Source organism: Phyllobates terribilis, unplaced genomic scaffold, assembly GCF_046119375.1.
Source record: "Phyllobates terribilis strain yellow unplaced genomic scaffold, ASM4611937v1 Scaffold_4__5_contigs__length_816908805, whole genome shotgun sequence".
Taxonomy (NCBI): Eukaryota; Metazoa; Chordata; class Amphibia; order Anura; family Dendrobatidae; genus Phyllobates; species Phyllobates terribilis.
Genome location: NW_027362764.1, coordinates 58,609,038 through 58,627,071, shown reverse-complemented (window position 1 = coordinate 58,627,071; position 18,034 = coordinate 58,609,038). Strand labels below are relative to the sequence as shown.

The 18,034-nt window shown below is 44.0% G+C and overlaps 1 protein-coding gene and 1 long non-coding RNA gene across 6 annotated transcripts in view; one reads left to right on the top strand and one right to left on the bottom strand.

The window, feature by feature from the left end:
- CDK14 (cyclin dependent kinase 14) overlaps window positions 1-18,034 on the top strand; it is a 628,470-nt gene that overhangs the window by 604,548 nt on the left and 5,888 nt on the right. The window lies entirely within an intron of this gene.
- LOC141264951 (uncharacterized) overlaps window positions 2,619-18,034 on the bottom strand; it is a 94,598-nt gene continuing 79,182 nt past the window's right edge. Inside the window, exons 2-3 of the long non-coding RNA XR_012320028.1 lie at window positions 3,277-3,345; window positions 2,619-3,188 (exon numbers count right to left, since the gene is read on the bottom strand). This is a non-coding gene — a long non-coding RNA (uncharacterized lncRNA). The remainder of the gene's footprint in view (window positions 3,189-3,276; window positions 3,346-18,034) is intronic.

The following is an 18,034-nucleotide window of genomic DNA, read 5'->3' as shown; positions in this document are numbered from 1 at the left end:
AGTTTTCTTCTACATTCACCTTTGATGTGGTCTGTGATCATAAATCAGCTAAGAGCTCAGAAAAAGACAGATAGAATGAATCAATGAACTCACTGATGGAATCTCAGTCAACTTATTCTGCAGGCAATAACACAGAGGCTATAGAAGACAAAACGTGCAGAATTTTTAATGAAACCCAATGAGTTTTAGCCCCAGTTACATGCATTTAAGTAAAAAAAAAAATCCCAAAAGGTCACCATCCTCTTTAAAAGGGGGTGTTCTGGTATTAAACTGACAGGAGTAAATGCAATGAATTAAAAGAACATTGAGCTGAAGTGTTCCCTGATGCCTGTTTTATGGCAATTTCACTCCTGGGAATACATAAAAGGATTGTCAATGAATGCGTCCTACCACAGTCTGACATTATCAGCCCTGATTTGATAGTGGCACAATGCTTAGAGACACTCTCCTTTGACAATAGGAATAACTTCCATTTGTTTTACATTTCCAGGAGGAATAACAGAGGATCAGCATATTGCTGAGTTACTAATACAAAAATGCCAGGAGAGATGAAAAGACCTCGATAAAGAATTTGCACAACCTCACTGAACTTTTATGTCCTCTCCGTACTTGTCATTGGCCTGAAGTGTTCAGGCTCCTTTATTAAAGGGTGCCCGTCTCGTGCCATAAATATGTAATTTTTTTACCTGGTGTAAATGCCGCAGTTCTCCTGAATCCAGCGATATTTTTCTTTTTTTCCTGCGCCTCTCCGTTCCTGAGATATAGCCCCTTGTTCCCTGTATATAAATCTAGTTTTTAAGCCAAGTGGGCTTGGTCCTTAACACTTCTCTAGGGACGTCTTTACGACCAAGCCCACTTGGCTTAAAAAAACAGATTTACATTCAGCAATAAGGAGGCCATATCTCAGGAACGGAGAGGCGTAGGAACAAAAGAAAGACATCGCCGGATTCAGGAGAACAGCGGCATTTACACCAGGTAAAAAAGTATATATATATATATTTATATATGTATATATATAGCAAGTGACAGATGACAGATCCTCTTTAAGGCATTAGTATATTCTGATGTAAAAATTTGATGCAGAGTCTTTCAATTCCCAAAAAGAAGATGCACTCAGTTTTTGAGGAATCTTCATTACTATAAGAATAATTGGTCAACTATATTTTTTTTATTCTGTTTTCAGCACAAGGATATATAGGGGCCAGGGGAATTGCCTAAGCAGCATTTAAGACATGTTTTACAACAACCACATCGACTATAGGAACTTTGAACTCAAGATGTTCATTGACTTCTATGAGGGAGTGTAGTGGGCATGCTCTGTGATCTGTGCAGAGGTCATTTTGTAGGGAGGAGGAGGAGGTGAGCTGTGACCCTTACCTATTATAAATCGTGAATCCTGTACTATAAATGTGTGTACATATATATATCACAGGCAGGAACCCATTGAAAAAAAATATATGTATACACACATTCAATGGGATCCTGCCTGTGATCATGAAAGTGATCAGTAATTTTTCTGTTATTAGGCTCAGTGGTCAGTGTGAAAATTGCAAGATTTTCATTTTTTTTTGTACACGATTATGACACGGGGAAAAGATGAAAAAAAAAATATTTTAACATAAAAACTTGATTTAAACAAGTCATCTTATGATGATGACCTGTCCACTTTATGCACATGTACCTTAGGGAAAAATAGTTTTAAATAAGTGTCTGTGTCGCTGGAAAACTTTATGCTACTCTGTGATGAGTATATTCACTATTTAACACCTGCTTTCCCTGACATGTCTGCTTGTGGATCTGCAAGTTCAGAGCTCGGTGGGTGTTTCCTGTGATGCTCCCTCTCTGACTCTTACTTCTTTCTTTGCTCCAGTGTGTATCTCCCTCCTCAACCCATTTGAGCAGCAATAGTTTCTCAAGACGAAATTTATAAAAGAAAGTGCAAATCAGAAGCCTCCTCCTCTTTCAGGGTTTCCTTATATGTATAGAACATGCAGCGTATAAAGGACACTTACCAGAAGCAATGATCACAGGTATTAGATTGTAACCATAGAAAATCTAGTGCAGTAAACTGGTGCACATAGGTCTCCATATGAGCTGCATACACAAAACGGGAGGACAAATTTAATAAATACCTTTAATTTTTTTTAATGTGGCATCTACTTTTCCCCATCCGTCATCCTGACTCCTGAATGTACAACCTTATCATGCTCCAGAACTTCTTGAGAAGCCTTAAATCCTCCAGCAACTCTTTCATTTTAACAAGAGCTTCTGCAGCAGCTGATTTGCACATTTCAAATAAGTCGGACTATTAAAAGTATGCAAAATGTTAAAATGATAGTCAAATTTAATTAATAATACAGACTTAAGTTGCTGGAGGACCTCTTTAACAACTCACACCAGTACTCATTTATGCTTTATGTTAAATAGATTTTCCTGCTGCAGAACCTCTTTAGCAGTGCATTTATCTCCTTTATGCACCATGTTCAATTGTTTTATCTGCAATCCTTACGGAAAAAAACACAAATCACACATAATTTTATGGCGCAAAGTCGCCGCTATCTCACCTGCTAGAATTCAGAAACGAACACAGTCTTGACTACAACGGGGCAGTTGAATGGTTAACTATCTAGTATATTTAGCATTTCTTTAATACTTTCTTTCCTACCAGAGAGAAGCCCAATGTGAACGTGACTTTCTTAACAAGCAGCAGCGGGGCAGCTAATATTTTAAACGCTGGCATGCCGTCCCCCCCACATTACTGCATTCACTTCTTTTTTTTTTTTTGTGGAGCAATCATTATTTCTCGCACTATAACCCATGCAGTATACATTTCTTGGAAATCTGCATCTGGTTTTCTTTAGCGGGCTCCGCCGCAAGCTGCCGGCTTTGTAACTTCTTGTATTTTGTGGCCCCTAATGAGAGAACTTGTACAAGTTACTCCTGGATTTTTCCATCTGGGAGTTGTCACTTCTTTCCTTTCTGCAGCATGATTGCGACGTCTTGGTCTCCGTAATTATGTGTTGTAGGTGGCCGACTGACACGTCTATTTATAAGATGACATGGCACATCTATCAGCTCTCAATTTGGCACAAGTCTCGCACTTCATGATGTGCACTCGTTAGCTATGGGAAAATAACAACCGATTAAGGACGGGCTGGATGAGAACTTTCCCATAAATCTAGATCCATCTGCATGCAGAAAAAAGAAAATCAGTGTCAGAACCCTAAGTGATGCGCATCACTATATTTTCTTATGTATGTCGGGGTGGGCACTTACTTTCCAAAAGAAAAAGAGTAGAAACCGATCATCAGTTGTGAGTAATTGCTGAAAGGTTATCGCGGGTCACTGAAAATACATGGTTAGGAGTTAAAGCCCGTCACATCGCTAAGGAAATAATCGCTCGGCACGATGGCTTGTCACTTAATTGGGATTTTACTGGAGTTTATGCCACGAAGAAAAGTCTCAAAGACATTCGTAGCATATTGCGAGGATGTGCCATCAGTTCCGACCCCGGTGAACCCGAGAACAAAGTGGTTTGCGATGCTAGAAATGGCTTCATGGTCAACTATTGACTTCTGCGGGCCAACTATGCAGCTGTCGAAAAAAGCTGGGAGCAGTATAGCCATTCTTTAGAGGTCACGGTGGTTGCATAATTGAAATAGGAATGTCTAAGTCCCAACCTTATGACCGCCCGGTGATGTCCAAAACTGGCCCACTTTTGGGAGAGGCTTACGTAAACGTTGGACTCCCTCCAATCTAAAGTCATCACTTTGCTCATGTTCCCCATTAGAGGGGCAGAGCATATGCTTCACCACCGCACCATTCATTCCCTTTGGTACTCTGCTGTCTCCGGCAGCCCCATAGAAAAAGAATGGAGCAGTGGTCAAGCTTACACACTACCTCTCCATTCTAAAAAAAAGGTGCCCTGTGTTTGCAATCTGTGGAGGTCCTAGTGGTTGGACCCCGACTTATCTAGAAATTATCACTTATTCTGTAGATAGATCATTTCTACCAATGGATTACCACTTAAAGATGGTTTTGATGAGGGTGGAGGGTAGCTTTGATTGTTACAGCTAGCTCAAGCCAAGGATACATAGTAATTTCTGGTATACGTTGTCAATCCCAGGAACTTTGCACATCTTTTTCCAATAAAATGTTGTGTATTTTAACCCTCACACTTTAGAAAACTTTGTGGTTGCCCGTGTGGTTATTGCCATATACAATCCGTTAGCAGAAGTCATTGTCTTGTCTGTGGTTGTAAGAGTTCCAGGAAATTCTCCAATGGACCACAAAAGGTCCAGAAGAAGACAACCCCATTTGTACTTGACTTTGGAGCCAATCATTTGCTACTCTTGACCCACTAGCTCAACTATCATATCACTTCTTCACGTGATTGTTGATAAGTTGCTGACTGTTGAGGAACCAACCACTGAAACCCATACCAACCCTGAGGTTCTCAAGGGCTCAAGAGTTCCCTGTTTGAGTAGAGTCATGGATGAGCCTACGCACCACTACAGATGGAAACATCCGAGTACAATGCGTGAGTCTCGCCAGTCTCATGGGAAATGATTGAAGCAGTGCTAGTGTTTTACATGCTCAACCGAAGAGCTTTGTTCCTTGGTATCATAGGAGTTCCATTGGTCAGACCATCACCAATCAGCACTGCTCACCTATTCAAGGGCCAACCCCATCAAAATTAAATGTGAACATGTTTTGTATATGTAGCGCCCTGAGGGCTCGGCCACTACAGGGGTATTGCACCTCTGCCAGAGGTGTGGTATTCCACCCCCAGGTAAGGATGGAGTATGGACCATGGCTCAGTTAGCTGCATACAGCACACTCACCCCATTTCCGAGGGACAGTTCAACGGTGCTCCCATTAGACAGAAATGCAGGCACGACAGACCATGTCCCTGGCTGGAGTGGGGAGGGGGGTGGAACACCCAGAGATGTAGGAGCAGATAGGGGTTGGTTTCTGAGCATAGGAAGGAGCTCATTGGTTGCTGGTCACCTGAGCTCACACACTAGGGAAGGGTATATATAGGTGGGCACCATCTTAGTTCTGGGTCAGTTCAGTCAGGGAAGAAGCAGAGTGGAGATGTGACAGGGAGCTGTGGCTCAGCCTCGGCCCAGCTCCATGAGACAGGCCTAGAGTGAAGGCCGGAGTAGAAGAAAGGAATAGAAAGGAACAGCAAGGAACAGAAACTGAAACAGAAGTATCCAAAGTGTGGAAAGGCTCAGAAACAAGAAGGTGGAAGGGACCCTAAGAACCCATGAGAATACAGGGTGAAGGGTCAGGCAGATTAAGGGTATCGGATCCCAAGTTGGTGGAGGAGAAACAACCCTCAGCCAAAGACCAGACGTCGTGATCATTTATTGGTGCGACACCTCATCAAACCTGCTAGGAAGGCACCATATAGGACAGCGGGAAACGGGGCCCACGTTTACCCGCGCAGATCCGCGGCAGCTGGACAAAAGTGGGTCACTGGTGAGGCAGGCCAGAGAAAGGACAAAAGGGGGTCCTGAGCCAGACTTCTGAACTGCCTGGGAGTTGACCGAGCCCCATACCTGGTGGACGCAGCACGGCTCGGGCGGTCACTACCTGTACAGAAGTGACCCGGAGCACATGAACTGTGAGTAAAAGACATTGGACTGCAGTACGTTGTCTGAGTATTCCTTGCTCCTCCAGCACTAACGGTACTGGGACTCCCTGCACCATCACCCCCACCATCCACTGCACTGCCCTGGGGTTACACTCTTCCCGTGGGGAGTTATACAATCTCAGCTGCGCATATCATCAACCTCAGGGGACTGCCCTGCAGTGGCGGTTCCTAATAACCGCAATCCACGCGTGGCGTAGTCGGACAATATCAATAGCACATAGCAGACTACCATTGGTCTGACCACCCTGAGCCACGGAACCGGGTCGCCACCACTACTCCCATCGTCTCCCTATTGCTCGGCTCCAAGTGCCCCACGGCCCAGGGGGCGAGTCATATAGACAGCGTGATTTGGAGGGTTCACTCCTTATCTGGTGGACCCAAAAAGTCCCAGTCTGGCACTGGCCCATAGTCAGATAATAGATGTTTGTGTATTGATAGATGTACATTATTGGACATAAGTGAATCGATTTGAGGAAAATCAAATTTGCCTCAAATTTTTGAAAATATTTGGATTGGCCAGAATATTTGCTATTCACTTCTGTTGAATCCAGCCGGTAAACCGCCATTTTTCTGAATCATAGAGATAGGAAAGGGTTAAAAAAAGAAAAAAAAGAATCTTGTACACATTTCTCTTTGGCCCTTCTGTACCTGTCCCACCTCCGCTGGTCCTCCGATCAGCTTTTTTATCTTCTTTCCAGCCTGGTCATCCATGCCGTCACGCGTCCCCCATCAATGATGTGCAAACGCACCCCACATGAGGCCCAGTGTATGGAAAACCTGGCTGGAAGAAAGCTGGTAGAGCAATTGATGGTCCAGCTGCGAGACAAGTATTGGTCGGGCCGAGGAGAGGAGAGTATGAGATATTTTTTTTTTAACCCCTTTTCTAGCTGATTTAATTCAGATCAATTGTGTTCATTACAAATTTAATCCCCTTCCCCCATGAATTGAGCAAATCTTTCCCGAATCAAATTTCTGGACATTCTCTCCACTCCATAAAGTTATGTGCCAGAAAAAAAAAAGGGGTTTAAAAAGTAATTATTAAAACTAAAAAAAAAAAGCCCTGAGCGAGTACAAGCATGCCTTTCAGGGATTGTGTTTCTCTTCCATACCGAGCACTATTATTTTAATGCTTAGGAAATAATGGACTTTCCCCACCACGTCCTATAAAATACATGATCCCGGAAAGTTCTCATGTTTCTGGTAGCATGCAGCTAAATGATACCATCCCGAGGAATGTGTGCTCACGCTGCTGCCCCCCGCACATATACAGTAGGCGACGTATGTGGAGCGTGCTCGGGCCTGTCCCGAATGCTTGGCCCTGGCTTTAGAGTATCATGTGGATTAGGAGGAATATGTATAAATCCATTTGGCTTATTGTTACAAGCGGCAGTTTATGAGCTTTGCTAACAAATAATTACAAGACATTTCATGTACCCGGAAGGTGAACTAAATCCCAGTTCCTTGTACTGGACCATGTATGAAATTTTGCTATTTTTTTCTCTTAATTTTTAGGTTTGGAAAACCATTTTCTTGTATCGTATTAGGGAATTCTGAGTCCGGCATCGGGAGTGGAAAATGGTCATAAAGAGCGTCTCCCACTCTGGAGGACCTGTGCTGTCCTACTTGACGAACATCCCATGGATTAGAAATAGACACTGTGTAATGCTTAATTTCACCTGCAGTGGCGCTGCAGGATAATGGTGCACTTACTACCAGACTTCCTGAAAAATTACACCTGATCCTCGCTAATTACAACATTTGTGGGACTCTTGTCCTACCGTGTATTATAACATTTGTCAGTCTGTGCACTCCATTGACATGGATGGAAACCCTAAGAAAATAAGCTTGCATTGTAAGCTCCTAAGTTGAAGATGGACTGTAATGTGTACTTTTTTTTCAGAGCCCCATTAATATTTAGCTTTTCTGGTTTCCTTTTTGGTCAGGCCTCTTATTTCCTTGCTGGTGGACATCATGGCTCCATTGTGTCAAGGGCCAATTAAAGTCAGAAGAGTCTCACTGTTTAAGAAGTGTTAGAACTAGAGCTATAAAGATTTGGATATGTGGGGTGCACGGTGGCTCGCTGGTTAGCACTGTTGTTTTGCAGTGTTGGAGGGTTCAAATCCCACTAAGTTCAACATCTGCAAGGAGTTTGTATGTTCTTCCCATGTTTGCGTGAGTTTCCTCCCAAACTTCAAAAACATACTGATAGGGAATGTAGATTGTGAGCCCCAATGGGTACAGTTATAACTAAAATATATATCCAAATAATTAATGCATGAAGCGGCAGGAGGACTCTTAAATTGGTTGTCAATCGGATAGGTGATAACTTACTGATCGGTGGGGGTATGACCACTGGGACCCGCACCAATCAACAGAATGGGGAATATTTAACCTCGATGAGACACTTTTATCCCCATGACAAAATGGATCGGCAGGTTGGACAACCAACCGCGAGCCTTTCAACTCATTCTCTGTGGGATTGCCAGAAAAAGCCGAGTACAGCACTCAGCAGCCCCATATGGAATGAAAGGATCGATGGTTGAGCATGTGTACTGCCACTCCATCCTAACGGGGATCTGCCAATCAGTCGGACCACCACCGATCAATAAGTTATCACCCACCTATCCGGTGGATCAGTGATAACTTGTTTTCACTTGGCAACCCCTTTAAAGATACATGGTTGGCAGGTTTACATTGAAAACTTGGAAACAGATAGAATTGAAGGAAAATTAGTATTAGAATGATATAATTTGATTTGTAAGTGAGGAGTAAACATGGGAAAATGAAGGTGTCCATACACCTTAGTTGTCGTCTAAAAGTTATCTATGTCACCCAGACTTCGTACATTGCAATGCTTGGCCAGGAGTTCTCTATATGGAGAGCAAAGTAAACTTCTCCCCCGACTTCACGTTAGTTGGAAGCTTGACGTCAGATGAGTAGGAGTGTGACCATCTCATTAGGCTTGTGGAGCCATGCAGGGCAGCAAACACATTGTCATACTGTAGGTATTTGGTTGTTGACTACATGGTGAAGATTAAAGGTCCATGACTCAAGTAGATTGGGTGAAACAAAAAGTATCATACTTTGTCATCTAAAATAGAGGGAAATCTTTTGGACTTTTGGAAGACCAAGTAAATAAGGCTGTTGGCAGCTGACACTAGGAGGATCCTGCTGTATATATATTTTAATATACTTGCAAATTCTCCTGTAATGTTCGGGAAACTTCTCCCAAAAATTAGAGATCTCCCGGACTTTCGGTAACGTTGGCAAATCTCCCAGGTATCGCAGAAGCCTTCCAGAAAGTGGTAATTGGTGCCCCTGGAATGATTTGCCACAAGACCAAGCATTGGCATCCAGTCGTGCCTTCAGGAGGTAGACCAGGTGCTGGGAATCAGGTGGGTTCTGTAAAAGGGTCATGGTTATGCAAAGAGACATTTCTGTGGCCAACTTTGTGACCCATTCTCCCATTTTTTCTATAGGAGCATTTTAAAAATTTGGGAGTAGGATTTATAATCAGACATAAAGTCCTCATGTAGTCCAATCATCTGTTTTTTCTCTCCCTTGATATTACTTAACAGATCTCCTTTTTTGATGGTTGTTTTACATTTATATTCAGGGCACAGGGAAAGTACAAGAAATGAACAAGTATTCCAGTGGAATAGGATATGCGGTTTACAATCAGATCATTTTCTTCAAAAAACTAGATCCAGATGCAATGAAGGTTATGAGAAGAGTGGAAAAGCACTCGGGGGCTGCAGGAATGGACTCACGGATGTGAATTTGTATACTAAAACTCTCACTTTTTAACTATAGGAAAGTAAACGGCCGCTGGAGTTTACTGTGGTTTTGTGGGATGGGAAAAAGTAAACCAGGCTGATTTTATTGGAGGGCGCCTATTGACTGACTTACGTCAGATGGAGCTTCCCTTACTTGTGTTATTGTTGTAAACCACACCAGTGAGATGTAAGACCAACAAATACTTTCCTTAGGATTAGCATTACTGGACCTTCTCATCCTAGAGAAGAGCTGACCATGGAAATTATGCAAAACATCAGATAAATAGGATTAAATGAAAAGACCATTGGCTGCGTATTACTCTGACTCAATACCTAAAGACGTCTGTTAAATGTTACTATAAGTTCGCGTTCTCAGGTTCTCACAGTGATGGAGTAAGGAGCCTTAAGTCCACTTAACTTTTTTTACATCTGACTTTTTGAACTTTTCTGGACTTTTTATGCCTCTCATATTCAGCTGCGCACATCTGGGTTACCAGATCCCCAGCACTGCCCTGATGTCCTAGGATGCAAACCATCTGTCATGGCAGAAGCAATCTATCACAGGTCTGGATAGGAAACTACGGGATCAAGCATGTAACTTCTGGCTCTCACTTGAGGCATTGTGATTGGTACAGTTATAGAGTACTGTACAAAATTTGCAGACGGCACCCTGCTCCACCATTTTTTGTAAACTGTATCTGCTTACTAAAGGATGACTATGTGAAGGAGTGGCTGGTGGACGTTGTCATTCCTCACCGGGTCCACCCAAATCATGACTCCCATAGTAGCTGCATAGAATATCGATATACCACTGGCCACCACCTGGTCCTAGGTATCTGATTCTAAAGATTCTTCTCAGTAAGTCCAAAGGGCTGACTAAAATAGGAGTGTGACATCCTATTATTCCACTTCTTCATGGGGCCATTCGCTGTTCAAGGCGCAATACAAATATGTATCACAAACGTATCGGCAACTGAGCATTGTCATGAGTAAAATGGTGGAGAAATATTTTTTAAAGCATCCACCGACTCTTGGACAGTCTGTGTTGCAGCGTGACATTGGTTGGATGGAGTGAGACATGATGTCCCATATGTGCTCAATCGGATTCAGGTCTGGGGAACGGGCGGGCCAGTCCATAGCTTCAATGCCTTCATCTTGCAGGAACTGCTGACACACTCCAGCCACATGAGGTCTGGCATTGTCCTGCGTTAGGAGGAACCCAGGGCCAACAGCACCAGCATATGGTCTCACAAGGGGTCTGAGGATCTCATCTCGGTACCTAATGGCAGTCAGGCTACCTCTGGCGAGCACATGGAGGGCTGTGCGGCCCTCCAAAGAAATGCCACCCCACACCATTATTGACCCACTGCCAAACCAGTCATGGTGAAGGATGTTGCAGGCAGCAGATCGCTCTCCACGGCGTCTCCAGACTCTGTCACATCTGTCACATGTGCTCAGTGTGAACCTGCTTTCATCTGTGAAGGGCACAGGGCGCCAGTGGTGACTTTGCCAATCCTGCTGTTCTGTGGCAAATGCCAAGCGTCCTGCATGTGTGGCGCCCCTGAGGGTTTGACCGCCACAGGGATGCTGCACTTCTCTAATGGAGTGTAGTGTTCCTCCTCTGAGGTAAGCCCAGTGTGATAGTCGTGACCTAACCTTTTGTATCCAACACCACACTTCTCCACCAGAGGGAGCTAGTATGCACTAGGTGCTGCTCCCCTGGTTACAGGGAGACTGGGGAACACAAAGTGGTAGGAACCAGTTAGTGAGTGAGGGTGGAGGACTTACAAGTTAGTTACGCTAAAAATCTAATATTTAGTTTAAGGCCATCTTGACTCATGGTTCTTGTGGTCGTACTGTGCTGTCAGATACTATGTGTTATGGGACCTCCCTCCCGGAGCGCAGATCCTGTGTGGGCCTGCGCCGGCAAGGGACACAGCCCTCGTTACCCTGGCCTTGGGACGAGAGGTAGGTTGTAGACAAGGAATGTCTCAACCCGGCCAAGGACCAAGATCAAGAAGGCCCGAAGCTTAAGAGTGTGGCTCCGTAGCAAATGGATCCCAGGCAGGATGCAGACAGAGCGGTGTACGCCACCTGTCCTCGCCTAGCTGATCTATTCAGAGGGATTCCGGCTGCAAGAGGGGTACCGGCCCCCGACACCTGACCTCGTCACTCCAAGTCCTGGTTGGGAAAGCCCGGTAGGCCCAGAGGATCCCACCGGGCATCGGATGGAGAGAAATTGCCACCCGTGCCCTAGTTCTGAGAGGAGCTCAGAGGGAGACCCGGCCTATCTACACACGCACAGACGGGAAAGGGAGAGGTCTGTAGTGCAGGAACACTCTGGTGTAGGGTCCCGACTGAATGCTGGACTTCCTCGGAGGTAGTCGGACCCCCGTCCCTGGTGGCCGCAGGACTCCGCGGGGAGCAGGGAGTCGCCTTCCCGCTGTCGTCTCTAAAGTGAGTAAAGCCTTGGAAGTTCACCTGTATGGCCTCCGGACTGTTCATTATGCGCCATGCCATGCGACGCAGTGCCCGTTCTCCCCGCACTACTACTCCCCCTCCTTCCATCCTGCCTGTCTGCCCCGAGGGCTTGCTCCGCCTGTGGGGAGCAGTGAGAACTTTGGCCGCCGTGACACCAGGCCTCGGCTTACTGCAGCGGCGCTGGTGACCCTTCACCAGGCACCACAGGTGGCATAGTCGTTAAATAAGCCACTCAACCCGGATGAGCTTGCAACATCTTCCTTTTCATGTGACGGCCCTGAGCACGGGTTGGGTCCGGGCCACGGCTACCTCCCATCTCTTCATCACAGGACCCGACACCAAGTCCCCCATCACCCAGGGTAAACTCAAAAACTAAAAGGGGCTCTTTCGAGAATGAGGACGTCACACATGGTGTTGGGCTGTGAGCACAACCCCATCTGTGGACGTCGGGCCCTCATACCACCCTCATGGAGTCGGTTTCTAACCATTTTTGCAGACACATGCACATTTGTGGCCTGCTGGAGGTCATTTTGCAGGGCTCTGGCAGTGCTCCTCCTTGCACAAAGGCGGAGGTAGTGGTCCTGCTGATGGGTTGTTGCCCTCCTACGGCCCCCTCCACATCTCCTGGTGTACTGGCCTGTCTCCTGGTAGCGCCTCCAGCCTTTGGACACTACGCTGACAGACACAGCAAACCTTCTTGCCACAGTTCGCTTTGATGTGCCATCCTGGATGAGCTGCACTACCTGAGTAACTTCTGTGGGTTGTAGAGTCCGTCTCATGCTACCACGAGTGTGAAAGCACCACCAACATTCAAAAGTGACCAAAACATCAGCCAGAAAGCATTGGTTACTGAGATGTGGTCTGTGGTCCCCACCTGCAGAACCACTCCTTTATTGAGGGTGTCTTGATAATTGCCAATAATTTCCATCCATTGTCTATTCCATTTGCACAACAGCATGTGAAATTGATTGTCAATCAGTGTTGCTTCCTAAGTGGACAGTTTGATTTCACAGAAGTTTGATTTACTTGGAGTTATATTCTGTTTTTTAAGTGTTCCCTTTATTTTTTTGAGCAGTGTATTTTGGTGCCGGATGCTTTGGTGGTGTTGCGTCTGGAAGCAGGTCAAGATTACTGTCTCAGGGGGAAAAAAGAAGGAGAGACGTTTTCAGTCAGAAGTCGAAGTCCCATAGAGAAGGACTAGGACTCGAAAGAGGAAGAGTTAGAGCAGCTTTGCCAGCCCATGTTGATACAGAAGTGGGCCATATCCCCACAGTAGTGGTGTCCCCAAAAAAGGAGTAGCTGTATTATGAGCTAAGGTCCGACAGGAAGGCAGTAGAGTTGAGCAAAACGTTTCACAGGAACCATATAAGTAGACCATGTTTGACAGATCAAAGCCATGAACCTCCTCATAGGTTTGGCATCCCCGAATCCTCTTCTAATTAGCAGGTCCGGCGCAACGTTATCATTGCATCATGATGCAAGTATGATGTCGCACTGGGCCAACTAATCAGAAGAGGTGCCTAGGATGCCGTCAAGTAGGAGGAGGTTTGCAGAGCTCTGGTCCTGTGGCTACTGACTAGGGTCTCATTTTGCTCATCTCAAACGAATGCAAATCACCCAAATCAGGTCTCCAGAACTGAGGATCATTTAAGGTGAGGGGATTGTGGATTAGGGGGGAGTCCATTCCACTCTGTGAACAAAACAAAAAACTTTCTTTATGACTCAGCTGTACTTATTTCCATAAAACCTTTCCATCGCTCACAATATCCACACTGGATAACAAGAGATAGATGAGCTATAAAATTCCATTTCTTCACAGTCCCAGGATTCTGGCCAGGATGTAAAATGATATGAATGCAGTTATTGCTGTGATTGAAGGAATGTGCTTCAGAATTTAGGGATGTGCTGTAATAGATCTGCTTAAAGATGACATTGAAATATTGCGATATTGCAGATATTTATTCAGAAAAGCTTTTTTTGTGTTTAAGACTATTATCAGAATTTTAAAGGATTGGCCTTTAATGGTGGGAATCGCACAATTGATTGGGTCCCAATGATCAGTAAAATGAAGAAGACACCGCCACACCCTCAAACAACTTGGCCTGCATTCACATGTCCATTTTTCACAGTCAGTGATTTCTGGATCAACCGTGGATTTCCGGATCCAAACTCAACAGCCTCCTATATGCCTGTAAGAACATACAAATGGAATTAGGACCCGGTGCATTCATGTTTCAGACAGAAGCAGAGAGGCTCCTAAAGACGGCACCAGGTTTCCATTTGATGTCAGTTTTTTAGAACGAAAAAGAAAGTCTAGAATGCAGAAATATTTCTTCCTTTTTAAAATAAACAGACTGAAACCAGACAGATCCCATATAAATCAATGAGGCCCCTCTTCTTCCTGCTGAAACTTTAATGCCCAATATCCTCATTCGGTTTGTCTATTCTAAGCGCAACAGAAAAACAGGAATAATTTGATGAACATGTGAATAGAGCCTTAGAAACAATGGCCCTGATTAATCAAAGTTTTTTTTAAAAAAAACTGGCTTAAAAAGCATGCTTTGAAAAGTGTCAATTTTTGTGCAACGTGAGGCTGCCAAAAAATTTGCGACTTTTAGCGTTTTTACACCATTTTTTGGCAAGCTCCTACAAAGACGACGGAGCTTGGGCGGGATAGGGGCATGATGTCAAGCTGATGATGAGCAGTAGCGCTCTGTTTCTGCTTTGCATGTGTATCTTAATTAATCTATGAATCTAGCGCCTTGTACTCCACCTCGTCTGCTCATCAAGACCGGCATGAAAAACACCAGTCTTGATAAATCAGGGCCTTTATCTCAGGACCACGTGGAGCACAGAAAGGGGACACTTGTCGCTAAAGTTGAGTTTGCCATCCACCCATACACCCAAGTCTTTTTCAGTGACAGTTTATTTATTTATTCATTTTATGTCCTCTGCCTATTTATCTACATTAAACTTCAGTTCCCATTTCTCAGCCTAAGCCTCCAACTTATATAAACTCCTCTGTAATACTAAATTATCCTCCTCTGTGTTGATTAATATCTGCAAATGCTAAAATTCTACTATCTATGCCGCCTACAAGGTCATTGATAGATAGATAGTGAATGGATAGGCAGCAGGGTGTCTCAGTGGTTAGCACTGATGCTTTGCAGCACTGGGGTCCTGGGTTCAAATCCCACCAAGGAAAACATCTGCAAGGAGTTTGTATGTTCTCCCTGTGTTTGTGTGGGTTTCCTCCTGGTTCTCTGGTTTCCTCCCACACTCCAAAGACCATACTGATAGGGAATGTGGATTGTGAGCCCCAATGGGGAAATCAATAATAATGTATGTAAAGTGCTGTGGAATTAATGGCGCTATATAAGGGAGTAAAATAAATAAAAATAAATACATTATATTGTCCCCATTGGGGCTCACAATCTAGATTACCTGTCAGGATGTCTTTGGAGTATGGGAGGAAACCGGAGAAACTGACGCAAACATGGGGAGAACATACAAACTCCCATGTAAAGCTCTGTGAAATATGATAGCACTATATAAGCAATGCCTAATAAATAAATGATAGATAGGAGAGTTCGATATCTACAAAAATACTACTTTGATTAAAAAATAAAATAATTAACATATTAATTGTAACTCGTGTTTTCCTATTTAATAAATAACATTTCCGACAAATGATTAAAACCAGACTCTTCCCTCCATCCTCCTCGCTGCCCAATGGAGGCCGGTTTCTCTTACACAGAGATTCATATTGGAAATCTCACCATTCTTTGTGCTGTGAAAGCTGATTCAAATGGTAATTGCAAAAGGCTTGGGAGACTTTGTTCTTTGCACAGCAAATCTCCTTAGACAATGTAAGGGGTAAGAGAGAGGTTCTGCCGGAGTGTCAAAGTAAAAAAAGAGTTTAGAAAATAAATTACACAATTCTCCAGAGAGATGGAAAAGGACTATGAAAAAAAAAATGGCAGCACACAGCAAATCTCCAAGGTGTTTAAATATGGATAAATGATACTGAGCTTTTAAAGTTCTGGAAAAAGCCATGTAAAAAGATTTCCTTTATATTTATGGGGTTTATTTTACACCATTGATTTAAATCTTTTGGCTCTAGGACATTTCATTCCGCCATTGTATTTCACAATCACAGGCGATCTCGGGCAATAATTTAATTATGGAAGAAAAATTAAATGATACAATGTGCATATATATATTATATATATATATTGCCCGTAACTTTTTAACATATTTACTTGAATAGGACTGAGCTGCAATACCAGAAACAATGAAATGTACGGAGCTGTGCCGTGTAAACGGCGAAGGGCGCTCGGCTCTCCGATCTCTCGAGCCAGCCGATCGGAGTGCGCAGAGTACGACCCCCAACACATAAGCGATAGATGTGGGATCAAGTTGTGGAAAACCACAGTATTTGATTACATAAGTAGTGGTAGAGAGGATCAGTTGTCTCTCTGAGAATCAACACCCCCTTAAAGGAGTCGTTTCATCCTCATAAATGGGTAAAATTGCAAAAGGGTTGTAAAATCAAACAACTTTGCAAATTACTTATTAAAAATCTTCTCATTTTCACCAATGGAGAGATTTTTAATTTTATTGTTTACTGCTCATTGCCTAATTAAGGAGTGCAGCGCTCACAAGCTCTTTCCCATAGAGCTTGCAAGCGCTGCTCTCGATCCAGCCCGACTCAGTTCCTCAGCGTACCTTTGATTCTGCAGAGGCAAAGTTGCATCTGCTTGCAGAATCGGAGAGCACACATTTCAGGTCAGCAGTGTGACAATGCTACTTATCCAAATTGTTAATCAGGAGTGCATTGCTCCCCTATGAAGCCGGGAGGCAGGGGAGCAGTGTACTCCTGAAGACAGCATGAAACAACCACTTTTAAGTCTAGTCAAGGCCTTTACTGATAAGGAAGTGATACCTCATACTGCGTCATGTAGGGGTTAACGTAAAGTGATCTGAACCCCTGGGAATTAAAGACCCTCTCCAGGTCTGGGCCCTTGGTGACTACCCTAATGGCCAATTTGCCCTTGATGCCAAGAGTAGAAACTTCCAACTTGTAGGCTCTGGTGACGAGTTAGGTTAACAGCGATTTATGAGACATCTCTGCCGACGAGATCCATGGATCCTTATCTTTCCTCAATGAAGAACACTTGATGATGCCCTGACTGTCGGGGATAGTGCCTGCTTGCCCGCCCGTCTGTGAGAGCTGTTAACAGTAGTGTCCATGCTTTGGAGACTCAGAAGACGGGGCATCCTGCCGCCACATATCCCACATGGACGTAGCGTTGAATACCTGAAATTTTACACTACGTACAGATGGAAGGCGCTGTTCACACACAGCAGTCATTTTGTTTTTTGTTTTCTTTTACTCTTGAAATGTTTTTAGTCTCTTGTAAGGTATAATAGGAATGTAAAAGAGGACAATGAGGAGACACAGAAGAGGACAAATGCAGCGTACGTATAGGGTAGTAAAAACAAGCGCAATATGAAAAAATGGAAAAGAAAAGGTATAAAGGAAGGGGGGAGGTGAAGGATGACGCACCACCTGCCTAATCCCATAATAGGGAAAGAGGTTTTAGGAAGTGACCCTGCTACGTCTGCGAGAAGGGCACCTAGATAAGCCCCACCAGATCTCTAGTATGATGAGGCCGATAATAACCTCATAGTGTAACAAAGGAATGGCAATGTTCCTTATGGAACAGTTTTGGAATTAAAGGGCCTTAACAATTGGATATTTTAGTTTTTTTTCTGTATGACGGGTGGTTGTATACATGCGTCTATCAAATTAATCAGGGAAAGTATTGAGAGGTCGGTGGATTATTTGCTTATTACTATTGATATATGGGGCCAACATATTCCTCAGTAGATAGAATATATTTGCCTACAGGAAGTCATTTCCCATCTACTATAGTATCACATGGATTTTCACATTTGTGTTACTGATGAACCTCTAAACATGTAAGATTGGGGGACTTGGTGCTTGTTTGTCCCTATCCCGTGAACTTTGATTAAAAGGGATCTTACAGTTGATAAGCTATCGCTGTGTGATCCATTGGGATCCCAGAGGTCGGCGGAATGAAGATCCCAT